Source organism: Rousettus aegyptiacus, unplaced genomic scaffold, assembly GCF_014176215.1.
Source record: "Rousettus aegyptiacus isolate mRouAeg1 unplaced genomic scaffold, mRouAeg1.p scaffold_m13_p_9, whole genome shotgun sequence".
NCBI lineage: Eukaryota > Metazoa > Chordata > Mammalia > Chiroptera > Pteropodidae > Rousettus > Rousettus aegyptiacus.
In genome coordinates, this window is record NW_023416312.1 from 21,563,207 (window position 1) to 21,581,560 (window position 18,354).

General features: G+C 35.6%; 1 protein-coding gene across 2 annotated transcripts in view; it reads left to right on the forward strand.

Annotated features, from left to right (window-relative positions):
• Positions 1–17,754: 17,754 nt before the first annotated feature.
• Positions 17,755–18,354, forward strand: part of PRRG1 (proline rich and Gla domain 1) — an 84,056-nt gene continuing 83,456 nt past the window's right edge. Inside the window, exon 1 of one of the 2 annotated variants that reach the window (XM_016132732.2) lies at positions 17,755–17,878. The gene's annotated coding sequence lies outside the window, so the exon portion shown is untranslated. Of the gene's footprint in view, positions 17,879–17,906; positions 17,990–18,354 lie in introns of those variants that run through there. The other variant, XM_036226841.1, reaches the window with a different exon arrangement.

Here is an 18,354-nt window from a genome sequence, read left to right on the forward strand (position 1 = left end):
AAAGAGTTACTATAATGACCTGGAAATGTGGCCTTTTAACATTCATAGATGCAAAAAGTAGAAACTAGCAAAAACAAATTTTAAATCATTCCAACATAATGTACAGTCTGTATCAGTCAGGATAGTCAAAGTCTTGCACAGTAACAAAGAAGCCCAGTATTGTAGTGACATATAACAACAAGGGCTTATTTCTTGCTCACATAACATGTTTGTCATGGGGAAGCTGCGTCCCTACACCATAGCTCTCTTCTCCGACTTGGGCTGATAGAGCAGCCAGCTTCCAAAGAGTTGCTGTACTGTCACCCTGGCACATGAAAAAGAATACAAGGCAAATCATGTACTGAATCTTGAAGCTGTAGCCCAGAATTGAGTCACTTCTACTCACATTCCTTTGGCTAAAGCAAATCAGATGTCTATACTTAACTTCAGCAGGGTACACTAAATCTTTGAAGCCATATTTTAAAAACCATAAACATTACAAACTATGGCTTCAAAAGAAATAATTAAAACTATTTAATATTTAACAGTATAAAAACACAAATTGATGTGAAATGAATCATCTCAACTCTAACTGTAAATTACATAAATTCAATTTTTTCAGTCTTTAAAGTCTATATAATTAGCATACTTTTCCAAAACCATAACCACAAGAAAAATTATATGATTTTCAAGCATTTCAGTTGTCTAAGAACTGCATAAAAATGTCAGTCTCATTCCCCCTTTAGGACAATAGAGAGATAAGTGAATATTTTCCTGAGTTGTTTGTATTATTTCAAATTCATAGATATATAACGCCTAAAGTACATTTTTCTGTAATGTGTTTTGTTTCTGATGTTCAGTGTGTGAATACATGTATTCGAATTGCTTTAATCTAAAGTAACTCCTTAAAATGGGCTTTGACTAGGAAGTATATTTTTGAGAAAGCCTCTCAAGTTTACTAGATTGTAAGCATGGACTATAGTTTTTTGGATTTTTTAAACTTAACATTGGTAATACCAGCTGTAGAATTCAGTGTTTACATTTAGAACCAATTCTGATTTACCTATAGTCATGGAATCTTTATCATCATCAAAACAGTATCTTAATTTACTAAGTTTAATGTTCTTATCTAATATTTTCAGTGCTCATAAAGAGGAGCTATTGTTTCTCTCATATTTTACACATTTGGAGACTGAGAATAGGTTAAAGGACTTCACTAGGGTCACACAGTAAACGGCAGAGGGAACCCTCATATCCCAGTCCCCTGGCAGCAGAGTCAGTGCTCATAAATGCCACTCTATATTCAATCTCTACTAAAGCCCCACAAAATGAAATAGGATGGTTTTGAGATAAGAGTAGGTATAACTTGCCCCAAAAGGGTCACTTATTATCTACCCACTAAAGAATAAGTCCCATACAATGATATCTTTGTTTTCAGTATATAAGTAGTGAATAGCAGGATTCGTAGATTAATAGAATGGAAGAACAGTTCTGCTCAAAGATAAGTAGATGAATTCTTTAGGTTAAAGGGAAAATAACTATTTAAAAAATTAGGTTAAACTGATAGGTATGTCAGTGGCTTCTTTATTAAACATAGAGATGATCAGCAAAGTAGCTTCAACTCACCTATTGAACAGTGACCCTCCAGGCATGCCAAGAGATGTATAGTAACCAAAGTGTCATAACAGGCTTTTAGTTTTCAGTAGGATCAGACAGGGATTACATTCTAACTCAGATTAATTCCAACATCCGAGTAATTGAATACCTTGACCAGATGGTTAATGAGACCATTGATAGAAGAATGTGAAATCAATTTTTTTTATTGTGGCTTTTCAGTTTACATTCCCTTCATAAAGAAAAGCTGATGAATTACATTGGAAAATATTTGTAACCAGAAAATAAATTGCTATTATAATAACTTCGCTGAGGTATGTAGGCTATACTATAAAGGACATTTATTTTTAGGCGAATTGCTGGTTTTTAAGAATTTCTATTTGAAAAGCTAGCTTGGCTAGCCATGGTGCAGAAAAAAAGTTAAAATACTATACCTGAAACAGCCATTTTGATAATGCTTGTAGGTTTGGACCTTAGCTGGCATCAGGAAACTTGGATTTTGAGAGGCTTCAAGCCATTCCCAGAACTGTTAAGGGTAGCTCACTGTGTCTAAACTTTTTTCATAAACAATTGGTTCATTCTGAACCCCTGCTTTCCTTCTGGGAGAGTGGAATTTTGACATATGACTGGCAGAGAGTACCTACATGATCAGTCCCCAATAAAAACCCTAGCTGCTGAGTCCCTAATGGGTTTCCATGGGCAGAAATATCAGCATGTGTTGGTGCATTTTTGCTGCTAGGGGACAAGTGAACTCTGAGCGATCAGTCATGGGAGGAAGAGAGCAAAAGGAAGCCCACACACATTTCTCCAGATTCTGCTTGTGTCTTTTCTCCTCTTGATCTTGCTGTCTATCCATACTACATCATTGTAATAAATATAAGCCATGCATACAACTATATGCTGAATTCCATGAATCCTAGTGAATCTCCAATTATGGGTGCAGTCTTGGAGACCCGTGACACAGCTACTTTCCACGGGGATTTTATCTCTCCAGGCTTTAAAAAGCAAAACTGACATAATGTGTTTCATCAGAAAGTTGTAGAAAGACTGTGTCTAACCCATGTTATGACAAGGTAAATAAAGTTCCAAATATATTTTCTGTCTGTGATTTCAATATGTCAGCTTGCAACAAGCATTTTATACAGTAAGAAGCTCTGGAAGGGAATCAGGAAGGCAGTGAATGCACACAGCAGAAAAATAAGCTGAAATGTCATTGTTCCTTTAGCCTTGGGCACAATTAGTCTTTGTTCTGAGAACTGTGAGGAAAAAAATCTAAGAAGCCATAGGAAGATTTCCTGTGGACTTTCAAAAATATCAGCTGAGGGAGAAAGTGGGCAGAGAAAAACAGGGATCATGTTATTAATGAATGTCATCTTTTAAAATTCAGTAACATTACCTTCACTACATCAGTATATCTTTTATCTATTATTTTTAAGTGCTGGAGGACTATTCAATATTCGTGAACAAAGGAAGGAAAATATTCACACAATGTGTTTTGAAATGGGATTGCAAACAAAAGAAAAGAACAAAGCAGAGTGTTATTGAGATCATCACATTAATAGAAAAAAAATGCCTGACATCAGGTAGAATTAAAATGCCAATTCCATAATAAGTATGTAATGAAGAGCTACTGTAATACAATATCTTCAAAGCATCACTGTAATTATTTCTCATCCTTTAAAGCAATGTGAATTTTCAGAATGCATAAAATGCAATATTATGACAGTATTTAACACATTTCATAGTTTCATGGGGTATTTCCAGAAAATGAGTAATAATTTAAGAAAGAGATTTAATCCATTGAGAGTGTGGTTTGAAACTGTTTTCCTTTCCTCTAAGATTCCTATGATATTTATGCATCCTTACTACCTATCTCCCTTGTCTTTCCCCCTGCCACTCATTTACTACTTTATAATTAACTTCATTTTTTCCCTACAAATGAAATGACTTCTTAAAGGAAGAGAAATTAAGAAGATTGGCCTTAAAGAGAAATCGGTTTTGAGAGAAAGTTGCAAGAGGATAGGATTAAAAGGAGAAAGGTAGTAAGAGTGAGGAATAGTTTGAGGACAATAGATTTTTACACTGGTGTGGAGTTACTCTAATTGTAATGTTTAAGTCCATTGAAATAATCTGTCATTAAAATAGAAGTGATATGACAAATAATTATGTCTATCAAAGAATTTTAATATTGTCATAAAAGGATTATTTTTCAATACTCAGTTCAGTTAGAATATGTAAATCATTTGTAACAAAAACATTTTCCTGTTATATTTTTCATAATAAAGGTAAGTGGATTTAGCTTCACAAAATATTTTCCACTAAGACTTTAAACTCTTTTAAAGAACAGAAGTAAATTAATTACTCCTTACTAATATTTTTCTCCCACACCTTCAAACTCTTCTCCTTCATTGGTGGTATTTTTATTTACTTCCCTGATCATAACTAATATAGCTCCTTTAATATACTTGTCTAATAATTTAAACAACTGGGTAAAGTTAGCATTGATCTCTGTTGATTGTCTTTTCTCCTAAAAATTGGGCCACATTTTCCTGTTTCATTGAGTAATTTTAGATTTTACCCTGAATATTGTAAATGTTATGTCTTAGAGACTGTAGATTCTGTTATAGCCTTCTGAAGAGTCAATTTTTATATTTTGTTTGTATATTTGTTTTTAAATCAGGGACATCATTTGATGGGTTTCAAATTATATGGTCTGAATCTCCTGAGGTCGCAACATCTCAGACTTTGGTTCTTTTAGATTTAGCTGTGTTAATTTGAGCCTACCCCAGCACATGTGTGATTCAGAGATCAGCCATAGAAGTGGGCAAAGTTTATGGAGAGAAATTGACCCACTCCTCCTCTCTGTCCTTGGGCTAAAAGATGGAAAACTAGCATTGTGCCCTGGTCCTTCTTCCAAATTTCAAATTTCCTCTAGGATCTACCTGTTTTTGTTTATTCTCCTATGCCTCTTAGTCACTGTTTTGTGTTATTTTTGGTATTTTTTCCAGAGTTTTCAATGGTTTCCTATGGCAAGGTTGGCTCTGGTAGAGCTACTTTACTATACTAATAGCAAAACTTTATAGCTCTATGGAATTTCAAATATTATAACTGTAAAGTAAGCTTTGTGACTATAAAGATTTTATGGTATTTTTTTCTAGTGGGATGTTATGATAAAAACAATCAAATTACCTAATAAAGGAGAACCTACCAAAGATAACTTTTCTATAAGCTATTTAAATATAGAAAAAAATAGAATTTTTCAGAAGATTGTAAAATAAAAATAAGAAATAAATAGGATAATTACTTACAAATTCATATATAAATTAATGATATTTGAAGGAAAAATAGGTGGCATTACAGAAGATATAAGGTGATAAGTGCATACAAATACTGTAGTAACCTTGATTTTAAGTTATTATTAAAGACATTGAACTTTAGTACAGGTTTTCTCCCTCGAAGTCTGATGTGGATTGGCAGGGGTTCTCTTCCATATAGTGACTCAGGGATCCAGGTTTCCACCATATTGTGATGTTGCCATGTAAATATGTGACTTGCATAACCTCTGCTACAGGGAAAGAAAGAGCCAGAGAGTTGCTTGCACACAGACTTTTTACAGCCAGATCTGGAAATGGTGTGCCACTTCTGTCTATATCCCATTGATTAGAAGTCGGTGAAATGGTCCCAATCTATCTGAAAGGGAGTTTGGGAATGTTGTCTTTCTGTGTGTCCAGGAAAAAAAAATGGTATGGTGAACACATTAGCATTGTGTATGCTATGTTCTGCTTTTAATCAAGGCTATTAGAAAAAAAAAAGATCTGATTTTTACTTCACATTTATCTTCTTAATAAGAGAAAGGTATTCCTTTCTTGTATATTACAAGAATATTGGTAGGACCAAGATTACCTCAGAAAAGTATTTATGCAGTTGATCCAAAGGGACCAAAGAGGATTACTTATGATGGAGAGCAATATATTTATTTATAGACAAAATGATATTTGGGACATTTCTGGTATTTTAGAAGATATTATCTCTTCTCCTTTTTCTCAGTGGTCTTAGCAACCTGCTTTATACTACAAGGGTAATATAGAGTGTGTGGTTGGTGTACAATAAGAGATATATATGTAGTTTTTACATAGAAAAAGGGATCTATATAGCATATATGGAGGGTAGGAGCACTGGAGACCTGCCACTGAGAATTGGTGCAACTGGGACTGCCTTCATGCTGAGTGCTCTTTATCCCCAGGGAGGCTAGCAGACTGGGCTTTGACTTTCTCTCTTAGGACTCTCTGACTTAACATGTAGGAGAAGCCTACATGTAATCCATTCAGGAATCCCAAAGTCAGGAAGGTTCTCCACTGATTACTAATTTTCTCTTTGGAAGTATTTCTTGAATTAGATTTTAGACTTAATATGCATAAGTTGTTTTATTGTTATAGTTGGGTTTTAATTTTTTAAACTTGGAATATCTTAGCTGATCTTTTACAATTTATCTAGTGGGTTTCTTTGTATTATTATAACTAAATTTAAGCTTTTTCCTTAATTTTGCTAAGTAAATGTTTGACATACTTGGTTTTATTTTATAACTCCTTTCAGAAATGTATACAGAAAGGGAGAGAAGTGGAGATAGAAACTAAATGATACAGGAATAGACAGAGACTTCTATACCCATACATACAGTATTTTTGTGCAGAAATTATCAAAAACTATTTTATGAAAGAGCCAATATTTCTGTCACAATTTAGCAAAAAATTATTTTATTTTAATGTAATATATAGTATTTTCTAGAATTATATACTATATTTAATGTTATAATATAAATAAGTTAATATTTATTATGATTCTATATTATATATAGTATTTTCTAGAATTTATTATACAATGCACAGTATATGAAGAATACATCAAAATGTTGAAAGAAAAAATTATTCTGTTTCATCATTCACTTACTGTTTACAATTTAGAAAACTTCTGCACTGAAAAGTTAATGTTTTTTGTAGGTAGTGAATAAATCTACTACAAAGTCATGAACAGCTGGTTAACTGAGGAGGCAGTCTGTAGAAACAGGGAGAATGGAAGATTAAAGACATTGACATTGGAAGAGAATAGAGCAACTAAATGAATGAAAAAGAGTAAAAATATTGTAAAAGTATATAGTCCTAACATTTTTAAGGGGAAAGAAAGGAGGTGATAAGCCACAAGCAAAATCTCTTAGATCAAGAAAAACCCCTAGTGCTAGTTCCTTGATAGAAAAAAAAAAATTGAGAGATAGCTCATAAACCTCCAAGGCAGAAAAATTGATGTCACCCCAAAGACATTAGTCCTGAGAGCCCTGTGGGACTTCAGAGTAGCCAAAGTGCTTCAGAATGTTCTTCCCGGAGGAAATAAACAGCATGAGGTAAAACCAATTAATCTAGTTTTATGGCCCAAGTTAGGAAAGGGCAATCTGGCGATTTCTTCTCTGGATGTAAGAAAATAAATGATTCTGTTTATATTTGTTTTGGTTATATATTTTATATGTAAGTCTTACATCTTTTTTGAAATGAGTACTGCCCTTCCGTTGAGGATTGATAACAGAAAAATTCACATTCAAGCAGGGGTTTTATTTATTATTGAGTTCAAAATTAAATAAGAGATGACTATAAAAGCTAAAGAATTTATATAGAATCTTTAAATAATTTATAGAGTATAACTGAGCAAAGTAAGGGAAGAGACTGGGAAGAAGATAAGAGCAAAGGATGGAAAGAGGGGAGGCAGATGGGAAGGAGGGAGGATTTTTCCTTAAGTTATCAATAGATTTCATTTTTAAAAGAAATGATTAACTTTGGGAACTTATGTATGGCATAAGTTCCCAAAGTTAATCTGAAAATCTCCATTACCAAAGTTCTTAAATGGATTTTAAAAGTTAAATTACTGCTATATTTCTCAGAGTTTAGGCATTCTAGACATCCTTCTTTAAAACACTGACCTAATTAGTTTTTCAGTTTATTTTTCACCATCAGTTCTCTAGTCTCTAAGGTAAGTGTGGTAGGCTGAATAATGACCCCCAAAGATATTCACATCATAACCCCAGGAACCTGTGATTATATTATCAAACTTGGTAAAACAGTTTTGCAGATATGATTAAGTATCTTGAGATGGGGAGATTAGCCTGCATTATTTGAGTGGGCCTTCAATGGAATCACAAGCATTCTTATAAGAGGAAGGCAGAGGGAGATTTGGCAACAGAAGAAGAAATGAGACAATGGAAGCAAGAGGTTTGAGAGAAGCAAGACATTGGAGTGATTTGAGAAAGAGGTGAAAGGGATCACTAGCCAAACAATATAGGTGACCTCCAAAAGTTGGAAAATGCAAGGAAACAAATTCTCCACTGAAGTCTCCAGAAAGAACAGAACCCTACAAAACCATAATTTTAGACTTTTTATGTTGTTTTAAGTCAGTAAATTTGTGGTAATTTTTTTTACAGTAACAATAGGAAACTAGTACAGCAAGCCAGTTTGAATAGCTCTGAAAACTAAACAAAGGGGCTATATATATTTATATGTGTATATATGTAAAGCTATTGATATATTCACATATAAAATTCTTCACACATATGTACATATATATGAAGTCAAATATCTGACACGTTAGACTTTTAATAAAAATGGAAAATACTGCATATTCCTCTGGAATCATCTGCAGTAGCGTTTTGATACGTAATATCACTATATTACTTGTACTACACTCGATCTTAACCCAAAGACTAATATATGATTTAGTACACTACTTGCGATTGTGATAAAACACAGATGAAATTAAAAGATGGCAGAAACTCTCTTAAACTGACCTCCTCCTGAAGGAGTTGTGGATCAACTGATGATCTCTATTTCAACTGTAAAACATACTAACTGATGCCACAGCACATTAACACTCTTGGGAAAAACTACCTGTGTTTACTTCTGGTCCCACCAGTTAAGTTGTCTGCTCTTAGAATAGTTGTGTTTGCTTCCAAACCAATTTATTCCAATTATACATCCCTAATTTGATCACAAATATTATATTTCTATGTGTACAGTTTTAATTCCATAATTTGACAAGATATTTCATAAGTTTATGAAATATAAGTTGGAAAAGAAACCTGTTGTTTTCATGAAAATACTTTGGAAAGATTTAATATGAACGAATGTCTAATAAAAATTGGTGTTAAAGTATCTATGGAAGAGACAACTTAAAAGTTTTGAAAAAAATGTAAAAACCTGGAAAGATTCTTTACTTAGATTGCTTCACAAATGTCTTTAGTTTCTTAAAAGCCCTTCTCTAAGGACACACAGATGTGGAAATTAGAGATGATGTTGTGCTGGTTAAGAGTGTAAACTTGAGAGCCAGACAACCTATGTTTTAACCTTTTCTCTACCATTTACCGACTGTAATCTTAGGCAAGTTTCTTAACCGTATATGTAAAATAAAGATGAAAATAACTGCTACCTCAAAAAGATATCTGAGAAGATTAAAAGTGCTTGACATATAGTAAGTGCTCAATTATCACTATTAATACTATTACTGTTACTATATATGTGGTTTATTCAAGAATGATTATCTGGACCATCTATTGGTAGAGCCATACTCAAAGAGTCCTGGGATTTATGTCAAAAGACTGATAACTAAATGCAAATATAGTTTTATATTAAAATAAAATGTTCAGTTCTCCACTTTAGCCAATTTTTTTCTACTAACGAACCAACTCCAATCTTAATACTTTATGATGAGAGATTCTTCTATAGTTTGGTTTATTTTTCTATAAATTATTAGCTTAAAAACACAGATGTAAGACCCAAATCCTATGAAAATTCAAAGCTGCCATAACGTATAAGTATCACTTTATGCAACCATTTTTTTGTGTTTTATTTATTTATTTATATATTTTTAAGATTTCATTTTATTATTAGTTTCAAGTGCACAATACATTGTTTAGACATTTATATGGTTTATGAAACAATCCCCCTAATTGCTCCTTCTCTCCTCTGGCTCTCCCCCTAGCCAATACATTAATGCTAACTCTATTCCCTATGCTGTACTCCCCATCCCCTATATCAACTACTCATTTATACTTCTTTAACCCTTCACCTCATTCTCCCAGCCCTCTAAGCCATATATACCTAAGACATAAAACAATCTACCTGTGGCCTATGTCATCCTATACCACTCTGGTTCTGCTCTTCACTGTCCACATACCATTCATCTTGTTCAATAAGGGCCAAGGGCCTTTCAAAGCGAGATTGCCTTCTGTAACTGGTACAGGGTGTTTCCCTTTGACACTGCTTTCAAACATTTCGATGCTGTTGCATCTCTGTTGTTATCTTACTTTACAGGATCATATTGAAATAGGTGGTGTCTGAACTATCCTGAGTCCTAGCCTATTGTATTGCCCTGGGTCACCCAGAGGGGACTACCCACCAGAAACGAGGGAAATGGATCACTACCTCCTGACAAAAGAAACAGAATTTCCTTTTTTCTTATTCAGGATTACAATAATTTATTAACTACTTCTGGTTAGATAATAATAGGCTAAAGCGAAGAGGGTAGTGGAATCCCAGGTCTCTTCTGATAGAGTCATCTCAGTGTTTAGTAATTAGGAATTGGGTTTTCTCAAATGTCTTACATTAGAAATTTGTAATTATTTGGTGACAAAATGTCCCCATTTTTTGGATCAGACTGGGGGAAAATACCCTAAAGTCTACAGCTGTTTTTCAAAAGGGAAGACCAAATGGGAAGGAGGGAAATATCATAGAATAATATTTGTTAAGATGGGACTCTATTGGGCCTCTTCCCAGGTAGTAAAAGAAACTTGGCCTCTCTTCTCCCAACAATAATAGATTTAGGAAAATCCACTGAAATTGTGATTATACTAAAGGTATATTAGAGCTGAAGATGAAATAACCAACAAACATTTAAACTAAATAAAGAGTAAATAAAAAATTACTAAATGTTGCCTCTATTTTTGTCTTAAAGCTATATGTTTGTTTGATTAAAGGAATTCAGAATTTCTGTCAGTAGACCTGGATTCTAGTGTCAGCTCCACCAGGTATTAAAGTGAAGACACTTCACCTCTCAGAGTGAACTGGGTTCTAATCTAGGCCCTAACTCTTACCAGCTGTGACTTTAGGCACAATGCTTAACCTTTCCTAGCCTTAGATTCACTATTTGCATCAGTCCAAATTATTTTTAATGCATTCGAAAGTACATTGTATATACCTCAGTGTATTTTCTCTAAAATACACTAGAATCAATTGAGTTTGATATTGAGTCATACTATTTTCTTTTGAGATAAAATTTCTATATAATGCAAATATCTTGAGTGTACCACTCCAGCGGTTTCCACAAATGCACAAATCTGTACAACTAGAATCCAGAATGTTAATATTACCTCATGAACTTGTCTCATGTGCCCCTACCACTTCTCAATCTCCCAATACTCCACAGTAAAATATTGTTCTCTTTTTTTTCTCACCATAGATGACTTTTGCCTACCCTAGAAATTCACTTGAATAGAATCATACATAAACTTTCATGTAAGGCTTTCTTCACTTAGCTTTTTTTTCAGATTCATCCACATTGTTATTTGTTTCAATGGTTCATTCCTTTTTATTGCTGAGTAATAACTCAGTATATGAAGATACCTCAGTTTGTTATCTATTGTCTTACTGCCAGACATCTTTGTTTCTAATTTCAGCCTGCTATGAACCTTCTTGTACTAGTCTTTTTGTACATATTTGTTTTTATTTTTCTTGAGTAAATACTGATGAGGAAAATTGTTGGGTTATGGAGTAGGCATGTGACTCATTTTGGAAAATACTTCCAGATTTTTCTCTGAATTAGTTGTACAGTGTTTCACTCCCACCAACAATTTATGAATGTTCCAATGGCTCCACATCTTTGCTAACATTTGATGGTGTCAGCTTTTTCAGTTTTGGCCAAACTGGTGGGTGTGCTTTGTTAGCTAATTGTGGTCTTATTTTGCATTTATCTAATGACTAATGTTGGACACATCACCATGTGATTATTGGATTTGTATCTCTTCCTTTGTAAGGGTTATACTCAACTTTTTTGCTCATTTTTAAATTGCTTTTTTTCTTTTTTATTGTTCAGTTCTAGAAATCTGTATGTATGTTCATATCAATATTTTTGCGAGATATATGTTTTGTAAATTTTTCAGCCTGAATATTGTCCACTGATTTTCTAAATGATATCTTTGATGTACAAAAAAGTTTAAAACTTTTTATGAAGTTAATTTATAGTTATTGCTTTTTTGTTGTGTTAGAAATCTTTGCCTATCCCCAAGTCATAATGATATTCTGAATTCACATAAAAGATTTATGGTTTTACTTTTTACATTTAAGTTTATGTTCCATTTCAAATTAATTTTTGTTTATGCTGTGAGGTAAGAATGGAGTTTCATTTATTTGCATATGAACACCTAACCAGGTGCAGGAATAAACTTCTAGCATTATTTATGGAAAAATCTTGTTCCCAGTGGATTGCCTCATATACTTTGTCAAATATGAAATGACTATACAAGTGTGGGGACATTTCTGGGCTCTCTATTCAATTCTATTGATATTTTAATTAATCTTTATGCCATGCTGTTTTTATTACTATGACATTACAGTAGGCCTTAAAAGTCAGTTATTTTAAGTCCTCTAACTTTTTCCTTTTCAAAATTGCTTTGGATAATCTAGATTCTTCTTTTGTATTTCCACATGCCTTTATTTTTCTATATACATCTTGCTGTCAATTTGACTATTTTTTAAAAGTCTGCCGGGATTGTGATTGGGAGTGTGTTGGTTCTAAAATCAAAATGGGGGAAACTATATCTTAACATTTTGAGTTTTCCAATCCACGAACATGGTACATCTTTCCATTTAGTTAGGTCTTGCTTAATTTCAATCAGCACTGTTTTGTAGTTTATAATAAAGATATCTTGCATACTTTTGTTGAATTTTTCCTACTTATTTCATACTTTCTGAAGTTATTGTTAATCAAATTGTTTTAAATCTTATTTTCCAATTGTGAACTAGCATATAAAACATAATTGACTTGTTATTATTTAATTTCCAAATATATGAATTTTATATAGATATATTTATTCTTAATTTAATTTCATTGTAGTCAGACTACATACTCTGTATGATTTCAATTCTTATAAGTTTATTGACCATATTTTTATGGCATATCATATGATCTCTCATGGTATTTTACGTTTACCAAGATATTTTGAGAAGATACAAAAGAAATATAAAAATTAAACCCTTCTTTCTTGCAGTTTACCAATCACGTAGGAGTTAAAAATATAAACACATGGAGCAATATGAGAAAGTCAGAATAAAATAAAATTATATCACCAGTACAGATTAAATACATATGTGATGGAAAGTCCTAAAAGAAAGGGTTTGTCAGAGTAGGGGTTTGACCAGGGGTGTACACCTAAGCTCTTTCTGGACAGAAGTGTTTGAACCGATTCTTGAAAGAGGTGTTGGGCATAAACTATCAGATTGGAAGTTGGAGAACTAATAAGTAAAATGATTGTTAACAAAAGATATTAAAAATAACCTGACAAGTCATGAGCAGAAGACAGCATGGATTTTTTTCATTTCTTTTTTTTCCCTTGAGAATTTTTTTCTTGATTTTGTATGTGTCAAGCATTGTGATTAATGTTAGAGCTACAGTGTCCCTCTTCTCAAAGAGATCTCAGTGAAGAGGAAGAGTCAGCAACAAATTCATTAAGGTGTAATCCTTAAGAATAAGAAGGATGCAAGTACTGGGATTGCAAGGGGAGTAGCAATAACTAATTTACTTTGTATGGAGCAGTACTAGGAAGACCTTACATGGTGGGTGTCTTTTGAGCTCGTATTTAAAAATGTTTCTGCCATACAGAGAGAAAATAAAAGTCCAAGCAGCATGAAAGTATAAAGTAAATACAGAAAGTAGCTTAGGATATATATGATGGATAGGGGAATGGGTTTATGAAGATGCACTAGAGCCAGGTAATTAGAATATTTGTGCTTAAGGAGTTTGTATTTTATGTTAAAGTGGATTGGAGTCATAAAATATTTTTAATAAATACAATGGTTTGATTATATTTGTGTTTATAAAGATATCTGGTAGAATTGAGAAGGGTGTATTAGAACTGAGAGAAACTAAAGATGGGGAAATTAGTTGAGAGACCATGTTATAGATCAGGTGATGGATGATGAATCTGAAGTGAGACAGGAAAGAGGAATTAACATGTAAGATATGTACGAGGTAGAATGATTCAACAATCGAAGATAGAGAAGAAGAAGTCACAAGTGACTACCATGTCTAATGTGTGGTATAGGGCTGCATAAAGGTTTCATTTAGAAAGAAAGAAAATGCAGGAGGAAAGGCACGGTTTGGAAGAAAAATTGAGTTTCATCTCTTATAAACTGAGGAGGAATGATCTATTAGTCAGTTGTAACTATCGATATGAAGATTAGGAGAAGGGTGAGGACTAGAGATTTGATTTGCAGGTCATTAATATTTACTTAACATCAGTGAGACAGACAACTTAATCTACCCCCAACTGGTATGTCTTAGGAAGACTGGACTATTGAATGAAGATTAGGTTAAGGTAACTTGTGAGGCACCTTTTGGGCCTTGAAGTAACTATTAACCGAAAGGAAAAGTGGAAGAATATGGGATAACTAGGCGATGGGGTGCTAATGAAGTATACATTTGGAATACAAACTGACAGTTTGGTTCTTAAACTTGCCTTATTTCTTAAACAAGAGACATAGTGTAAAAAGTAATTGGAGGAAAATTAAGCTCATATTATATATTAATTAGAACATTTTTGGGTTTATGCTAGAGAAAACAGTATTAGCTAGCTCCAGTCAAATAAGAGACTTTTTAACAATGCAATAGTATCTCATAGAAGCCCTGGGAAAGAATGTCACTGTTACCAGGAGACAGATTGAGCATTTAGGCTCAGATTTGCTTTGTCTACCTCTTTTCTCTTTCTGTCTCTTCTCTCTTCCATTCCCCTCAGATTTGTTTTGTTCTTACTTCTGATACCATAGCTCTTAAGTTGGTATATTATAGGCCCAGATACCCAGTGTTACCACTTCCTCCTCCCCATTCTAAATCTCCAGGGAAATTTTCTGATTGGCCCAACATGGATAAGTGTATCCATCCAGATCTAATCAACTCCGTGTGTATGTTTGTGTGTGTTTAGAGGGTCAATGGACTCTAGGTCAATTAAACAGTATACGGGGGTGGTATCCAGACATCAGTATTTTTTTTACAAGTGCTCTAGTTGGGAATGAATGTCTTATACTCTGTTGTTTTTATGAAAATAAAGGCTGTGGAGAGGATAATAATGCCCATGAACTAATATCCACAATCTGTGTAAGCATTATATTACATAGCAAAGGGGATTAAAGTTACAGATAGTATTAAGGTTGTTAATCAGCTGACCATAAAATAAAGAGGTTATTTTTGGATTATCTGGATGGGCTCAAGGTAATCACATGGGTCCTTAAATGTAGTAGAGGTAGGCAGAATTGTCAGTATATTAGAGTTTAATGTCATTACTGGCTTTGAAGATGGAAGGTGACAATGAACCAAGGAAAGTGGCTGTCTTCTAGAATGTGGAATAGTCCAGAAAAAAGATTCTCCCTTAGAGCCTCCATAAAGGAACTCAACTCTGCTGATACCTTGATTTTATGACCCCTTTTAGATTTCTGCCCTCTAGAGCTATAATAAATTTGTGTTGTACTGAGCCATTAAGTTTGTGGTAATTATTTTTTTACAGCAGCCACAGGAAAGCACTAGAGAAACATTATTAAGACTGGTTAATACTTGAATGTGTGTGTGTGTGTGTGAGAGAGAGAGAGAGGGGGGGGGGGGGAGGGAGGGGAGAGGGTGAGAGAGGGAGAGAGCGAGAGATCTATATGACTAGCTCGATCATCCCACCTCCATATAACGCAATCACCACTACACTAAATACTCACGCCCCTCCTAATCCTCAACTACCTCCCTCCCTCCTCCTCCAAAGAAAAGAAAGAAAAAGAAAAGATAAAAAAGAAGAAGACAGAAAGACAGACAATTTTAAGGTTATATTTCTTAAAAACAATTGTTCCATGGTGAATGTTTTGTTGTCTGTCCAGCTTTTCTCTTGAAAAAGCATCTCCCCATCCTCTGTTCTCATTATTTAGAAATTTTCTTTTCATTTTTTCTCCAATTATGTGGTTCCACTGGGGATATCATTCTTATGCCACACATGCACTTTCTCTCCAAGAATGGTTACGTTACTCAGTTTCACTCAGTTGTGCTCTTTGTCTGATATTATAGAAATTGGAACTGAGAGGAGAGGCACATTCTGTGAGGTAACAACTTGGTAAGTGTGAGCCCATAAATTGTCAGAGGTCATGTTCTAAGCCTACAAAATATGACTTTCAGAGGTTCTGAAAGAATTCTGACCCTGTCTGAGAGAGGCAGGTTTGAGAGGCTAACCTGGAATTTGAAGCATTTTGGTTGCTGGTTCCATTTATTCCTAAGGCCAATCATAGATTTAGCCTTTGGCAACTTGGATTACACAATAACGTTCTCTTTTTGCTTAAGCCACTTCATTTTACTTTGGGTCACTTCAAACAAAATATCCTGACAAACTCAGACATAAAATAAGAAAATAAAGCCAGTAATCAAATGAAAGTTAACAAACATATATACACAACTATTCAAGATGCAAAAGTTCTCTTTATTAACCCAGTTTTTTTAAGCACCTTCTGTATGTGAAACATTTTGAAAACGAATTACTAGGACAAGGTCCTACTTCCTGAAACTTACAGATTCACTCATCATCCTCCAGTGTCTGTGTCTACATTTACCAATATACATTCCCTCTTGCAATTTGTCCTCACTACAATCCCCCTATGCTTATTTGACAAATGTGAAATAGAAATGAGTTCAGGAAAACCTGGTTTCCAAAATACACAAATAGAAGAACCGCAGAGGTTAATGGGAAGAAGTTTTGGATATTTAGCTCCCTTAGGACAATTACCAGGCCCTCCCCAAAAATGCTCCTGTAACAGTAGAAATACTTGCAGGGAAGGACCTTTGGTATGGCCCCCCGGCAATTCTTTTATTCTTAATAAGCTAAGTGTTTCTAAATTCCATCATAACTAAAGTAAAAAAGAAGAATAAAGGAAAAATAATTTGGAATAAATCACTTTAGGCCCACAGGCCACTTCACTTTGGATTTACTCAGGCATGTTTCTTTTAATAGCTGATCTGAAGGCATGTGAGATCCCACAGCTGACCAGATTCTAAACAGAAAATCATAGAACTTAAAACTAAGCATGCATGCAGCATGGAATAATAATCAAGTTAGGGTTCTTAAAATGCTAAATGTCAGAAAACCTGAAACCATTAGGGCAGAGTCCACACAACAACACAGACTGAATATTGTTTCTCAAAGGGGCTTTTAGAAGGCTCAAATTCTAAGCTGGCTACCTAAAAAAGCAGGGTCAAAGATGAGTCTAATTTGGCACCCGTCTTCTTCCCAAGATATTTGGATGGTTTTTGAAGGTTCTTTTAAAGGGAAAAAAAGCAGATTGTTGTTACCAAAAGTCCAGAAACAGCAGCTATAGAGCTCGTTCTCAGGGAAAGGGCTGAATTATAATCGTGGGCAATGACTGGAAAGTCACTGACCATGTTCCGGGCTCGCATACAGAAAAGAAACAGGTTAACTAGGATGCCCTGTGAGTAAAAAATCTCCATGCCTCTCACCTCTGGAGGAATGAGGACTGTGCGCCGCGCCGTAATAACAAATGCCATGCCGTGGAGTGGGTGGGGGTGGGTGGGTCAGCAGTGGGGAAATAGGCATGCAAAAGAATGAAGTGCTGGCGAAGATCCAGGGTGGCTCCAAGGAAAGGCATGGTGGCCCTGAGGGCTGGCTAGCCTGCCAAACCAGGCTTTCTGGAGGGTGACTGTGGGGGTGCACCGGGGGGCCTCGAGGAGTTCTCCGCCAGGGTTATAAACAGACCTCGACAGTGGAAAGCTCCAGCAGAGAGAGCCCTAAGCGCTTAGTCTTCCGGACCAGGCGGCAAAAGCCCCGCCCCTCTGTTTCCCACCCCGCCTGGCCCCGCCCCTCCCTTCCGAGCCTAGTCGCTTCCCACCGCCCGGCCGATTCGCTCTTGGCTTCGGACTCCAACTGGGCTTTTGGCGGCATTGAGAGAGCGCAGGCGCAGCTGGCGGCTCGCAGTGCGCGGAGTAGCGGCGCGGGTGCTCGGTGAGTAAGGTGGCTGCGCCGGGCTAGCTGTTGAGGAACGAGGTTCCCGCCGAGCCGCCCGGGAGGACTCGGGGTGTGTGCGGGTGACTTGTCTGAGGAGCCTTCAGTCCCGTAAGGAGAAATCCGCCAGCGGGGCGACAGCGGGGCCGCGCTGCCTAACAGTGCCCGACCACTTGCCGCGTAGGGAGTGGAGTGCGTGGTGGCGTTAGCGGGTGAGGGTATGCATGAGAGAAAAATTGAAGGAAAGGGCTACTGAGGCTGGAAGTCCTTACTCAGGCTTGGCAGAACCGGGCGGCTCGCCAAGGGCGTTGGAGGGTGTCCCAGCTTCAAGTTCAGTACCCTCTGCCTGGTGCCTCTGAGTGGCGTCCCGGGCCATCCCTTACCCCTTTGAGTTGCCAGGAACGTTTTTTTGTCGCGGGCAAAGGATTTGGGGGATACGGGCTGTCGTCCTAGGCTAGTTAGTACCAAGATAGGCC